The sequence below is a fragment of the Hipposideros armiger genome, unplaced genomic scaffold (genome assembly GCF_001890085.2).
Source record: "Hipposideros armiger isolate ML-2016 unplaced genomic scaffold, ASM189008v1 scaffold_666, whole genome shotgun sequence".
NCBI classification, from domain to species: domain Eukaryota; kingdom Metazoa; phylum Chordata; class Mammalia; order Chiroptera; family Hipposideridae; genus Hipposideros; species Hipposideros armiger.
This window is the reverse complement of record NW_017732016.1, coordinates 422,944-428,756: the sequence shown is the minus strand read 5'-3', so window position 1 is coordinate 428,756 and position 5,813 is coordinate 422,944.

Genomic DNA, 5,813 nt, shown 5'->3' with positions numbered 1-5,813 from the left:
GCTGTGAAGCTGCTCTTTCGCTCTCTGACCCCATCTCCCACTACGTCCCCTCATTTGTTCTGCGCTAGTCATGGCGTCCTGGCTACTGCTCAGAAACCCCGAGTACCTGCCCATGTCAGTGCTCTCCGCCTCCATCACTCCTCCAGGTACCCACTTAGTTTGCGTCGACCCTTTTTAAGTATTTCTTCCCTAAAGTCTCCTTATCAGAGAAGCAGAGCCTAGTCCTACAATAAAATGGAAACCCCTGGCGCTGAAATATGAACCAGCGTTCTCCATAGCAGTTAGAGCCTTGACGTGTCGTGACCTTTATTAGTCAGCTCGGGTTGTGTAACAAAAGGCCACAGACTGGGTGGCTTAAGCAACAGAAGCTTATTTCTCCCAGTTCTGAAGACTGGAAGCTCGAGATGAAGGTCTGGCCGGGGTTTGGTTTCTAGTTTTCAACACACGGTTTTGAGGGGGACACAATTCAGCCCATGGCATGGCATATTTATCTTTTTATCAATCTGTCTGATGTGGGTTTCATGAGGGCAAGAACCGGCCTGTATTCTGTCCACTGCTGTATCCTCAGATATGGCCTGGCACCATTGAAACTCAACAAAAATTGTGAATTAATGAGTACATTAAAAAACAGCTGGATGACTTTGGTGTGTCCTTGCCCTTATTAAACTTCCCCTTTCTTACCTAGAAAAAGAGGATAATAAAGCCCCTCTCCCCAGCCATACAAAAGGTATAAAACCCAAAGTTTTTGCCCTAACTAGTGGGCAACCCAGTCAGGACACCCTCTCGTTTTGAGAGCTGTTACTTTTCACTCTAATAAATTGTCCTCTGTAACAAACTTTTTTAAAAAAAAGAGGATAAGAAATGTGATGATTTATGCAAAGTGCTTCGATTGTACCTGGCATAGAAAGCCCAATATAGATTACTTATTGTTGTTATGACTATTGTTGTCTCCAGTATGATTATGACGAGGTAAATCCTTGACTGCATTCTTTCCAGAACCAAGCAAGACTAAATGGTAGGTGGAGACGGGAGGACGCCAAGGCCAGCACACTTAGGGATGCTGGTCATCGCTTTCACAAGATGTCACATGTAGGTCCTCTTGGTTTCAGTTTGTACTTTGATATGGAATTTGAGACGGTTTCCTGGCTTCAGAACAAAGACTCTAGTCCTTGGTTTTACAGCCTATGTGGGTACTTATCCTGCACCACCAACCCGTTTCAGGTTTCACAATGTTGCTATTATCTGATATATAACCATGTTGTCATTTCCATGCCATACTGGTAACCTTCATTTGCAGTTGGGGTGGTGAGGGAGGTTGCTCAGCTCTCCGCCAGCTCCACTTCAGTGAGGAAGACCTTGGTAACTCTGGGCTCCTCCACTAGAAGGCCTACAGCGAGGCGCCCCTGGAACAACAGACCCCCTTAGAGGAAGAAGACCAGGTGGTTGGGCTTGACCAACCCTCAGACTCAGCCGGCTGCTTCTCTGTATGTTTTCTCAGGAAAAAGAAAGCAGTAACGTATTTTCCTGTCACCACTGTTCTGTCCCCAAATCCTCCCTGCCCCACACAAACACTTCACAGTGTTCACGGCCAAAAATGAGCCTCCACTCTTGGAGCTTTTGTGTGGAGTGAGAATTAATCATGGCTGGTGAGATTTGTGTTTGTGCATGTAGCCCATTGTCCTCCCAGAACTTGGGCACCATCCAGTTGGTGGAGGTCGTCACCAGCACCAGCTGACAAAATATCTTCCTAGAACATTTAGGTCCATGAGGTTTCAATCAGCTAATCCAAAGGGTGTGGTCTGTTTCTCTGTTTAGAAGGCAATTATGTCCACACAGACTCCTAGACCGATGCCTGGCCTGGCCACTGGGACGGATGTTTGGTGTGCTCTGGTGTCAGATTCCAAAGCTTCCTTAACCACTGCTCACCTGTCCCTTGTTTTTGCTATTGGGAATAGAAATATTCATCAGGCAATAGTTATCTTCTGATGACAATTACTTTGAGGGAAGGCAAACCTTGAGGAGTTCTTAAAATATAAACAAACAGAACACATTTGAAAACTCCATCTAATTGATACTGCGGTCACTTCACACTGCCAGAAGATGGGGCCACAGCTATTTTGCTGTCCTTGTGTGTGTGTGGAGAGGGGGAACCTGTGTTGGTAGGTTCATTCCACAGTGAATGGTTTTAGTCTTGGCTTTATTTTTACTCTCTTCTCTTCTCTTTTCCTTTTCTCTTTCTCTCTTTTCTTGTCATCTTTTTTTTTTTTTTAATCACTGTTTTATTTTTAGGAAACTATTGGAGACCCGACACGCACCGTTTTTTGTTTCTGTTTTTTTTTAAACATACATAATGACCACCCCTTAAGTTTGTCTTTGAAAATAAATAAAATAGAAGTCATGGCCCTTCCACTGGGGTGTCACTTCCTTTGTGTTCTACTCAGAAAAATAGAAATTTAATAACATCTGCTAAACTTATTCAGTAGAGCTGTATTTAGGCCATTGAAAGCTTTGGGAGAAAGGTGGAACACCAACCAACAAAGAGTCATTGTCTGTTGTCAGCGACCAGTTTGGGGACCTCATTATCACGCCACTCCCACAAAAATGGGAGGTAATAGAACAAAAGGCGCTGAAGCTAAGGCCACTGGGAGTGTTCTGGAGGAGTGAAGGGGGGATCTTTTGAAGGATGCGCATATGGGGATGGGAAATGAGCAAGAACTGGACAGAAGTGCTATTTTTTTAAGCTTTATAATTTACTGTATTCATCTTCTAAAATGCTCCATTGTGGGTTTTTTTTTTTCTCTGTTACAGGCCTAATTTCCCCCTTCATTCAATTCTTCTGCTCAAGCTTAAAAAAGAAAGAAAATAATAACAATTGATTGGAATCAAGCGTAGTGATAATTTCCATGACAATATCAAGAGTTTCAAAATCAGGTTCACAACTTTGGAGCAAAATTATACAGTGGCTCCTGTAAAATAAAATCGGCTTCACAGAGAAGCTTCTGCTAAATTCTAATCTGATTTCCAATCGGCACAGCACACAGAGAACCCTTGTCAGCAAAGGGGAAAATCGTTTGATGGGTCTGATTGGGCGGTGGGGCCAGCCCCTCTCAGACTTCTTGGCAGCACAGGATACAAGGAACTTACAGATTTTATTGTGCAATTTAGTTCCTGATGGAGGTTCATAGGCAAATGGTCTGGCTGTGGTTAAATCTTGCTTGTCTTGGAACCACTCTCTGAATGGAAATTGCCAGTTTCCTGTGTGCATATTTTCTATTTAAGACACTCTGGAGTCTCTTAGTGTCAGTAAGGTCTTGCATTTGCATTGTTATGTATAAGATATTCACTGGCTAGAGACACCTGCCTTGTATACCTTGGTTTGTGGGAGAGTTTAGGGAAGGTTCTTTTGGACTTGATTCAACACCTGAGTTCTGAGCCATGTTGTGGTTTTCTGGAGGGGTCAGTGGTGTTGCTAGAAATGCTAAACCCCCAGAAGGTCTGGTCTAGTTAAATGTAGGCCCAGTTTTCTGCCAGACTCCAAACAATCCAATCAGGGAGATAAGAACATTCATCATCCATGGATGTTACAGACATCTCTGTCCCAGCTGTTTGTCCCTACAGATGAGATTAAGGTTGACCAGCTGGCTGACCCACCTTTACCAAACAGTTCTGGGAAGGCCATATGCCCTGCTTTGTCATTTGCACTCTCTGCTTCTAACAAAGCAGGTGAAGTATGAGTGTGTTTTAGCTCCTAGCTTTTCTCCTTAGACAACTTAAAAGGCAATATAATAGGTAAGACACACTGACGTCAACTCTCATCTTGACTTTTTTCACTACCATGTGGCTTTAATGGAAGCCCTTGTCCTCTGCTATAAAATGACAATAATCAGAGTGTCTGCAGTTAACACAGTGCTGGGCACACAGTAAGGACTCAGTGCCTGTCAGCCATTGTTCTTCTTCATCCTCATCAGCAGATAGAAAACAGAAAAGCTGAGAGAGACTTCAGAGATCATCTATTCTAGTCATTTTCAAATATTTTAAAACCATGGGGAATATTTTATAGAAATGGAATTGTGGGCAGAAACACAAACCTGTGAAGTAGATCCAAGAAGACTATCTCTGAAGAAGGTATGAAGACCTGAAAGATGGGGGATCCTACCTTTTTTTCCCCTCTTTCCTAGAACACACTTGAAAAGGTCCCTAGAACTCTACAAATTTCAACAATTTACACTCTGACAATCACTCATCTAACCCCATTCCACCATTTAAAAAAATAGGCCAAGAGAAAGAAGGAGACTCATATATAGTTATATAACTAAAGAGAGAGACCTAGTCAGACTTGAATAACCTTTATTATATTCCCTTGACCTAGTCACTGGAGATAAAAAATGATATATATAATTTTCATCCACTTTGCTTCCTGATGCTAAAAATCAGGGATTATGATCTTACAATAAGCAAGGCATTTTGATTCAAAATTATGATCTTACAATAAGGAAAGTATTTTAACTCAAAATTTTCCTGGAAAATTAGAGATGCTTGGACGTTTGGTCATAGTCGAGCTAAGATCTACTCTGAGTATGTAAGGTAGTAGCTGAGGCCAGGTGTCCTCATAAAAGATGATGATGGCATCCATGGCTTAGAACCAAAGGTGTGGTCCAAACAGTGTTATAAGATTCAGAAAGTGGCAATAATCTGAAAAGTTTGGCATGTTCCATGGACAGCATTGTACCTAAGGCAGTCCTTGAAGAAAGGCTAGAACTTGGGCAAGTGGAGAGAGCGATATGAAGGTCATTCACTATAGAGGGAACTCAAAGGGAAATGGTATGGAAAACACAAGACATGTGGAAAGTTGAGGAAGCAATCAACTTCATAGCAGATGAGGATTCTATGAGAGAAGTTGACATATATAACATTGGAGATGCTGGGGAAGGGCATAGGTTCGCTAAAGGGGCAGCCCTGGAGATCCGAAGCATGGAGAAGCCAATGTGCAGAGTGATGCTCTGGGGAAATTAATGAAGTCAGAGGTATAGGAGGAAGGGAGAAATCGGGAAACAAATTGGGGAATAATTACAGGAGTTCAGGCATGACATCATGAAGGACTGGACTTGGGGGTGGCAGTGAAACCAAAAAGGAGGTGAGGGTGTGAAGAACTACTCCAGGGAAGAAAGAACAAACTCAAGTGACTCAGCAGATGTGGACAAGGAGGGAGAGGACTAAGAATGTGGGCCAGATGTGAAGCCTACTTGGCAGCCTGCAGGGCGAAAACGGAAGTTGATAAGGAACACTTAGGAGGGCCCAGTTGGATTCTTGGCTAGTAGAGTGTGTAGGGATGGTGGGATGTTAGGTAGACCTAAAGGGTGTATGTCAAATGTGGTTAAGACCATGGGGCCTGGAGGCTGGCTCCAGGGGCCTATCAGTTTCATCACTCCTAGCAGTGTGACTTTGGACAAGTTATGTAAACTCTCTTATGGGTCAGTTATCTCACCTGATGAACTCAGGAGTATAGCCCATCAGACACCAAGGGCAAGACAAGGTTAGCCACGACATCAGCCCTTTTCCTTCATCCCATTCTCTGATCCTGAGCCTCTTCTTGAGGTCTTGCCATTCAAGTAGTAATAAAAAGGCAGGTAGGACAAACCCAAGAACAGCGGTTGCCCCAAACATCCAACCCTACAAGGGAAGAAAGTGCCCATATTATATAATTATGACTGCCATTTGAAATTAGATGAGGCGGGGGAGGGAGAGAAGGAAGAGAGAGAGAGAAAGAGAGAGAGAGAGAGAGAGAGAGAGAGAGAGAGAGAGAGAGAGAGAGA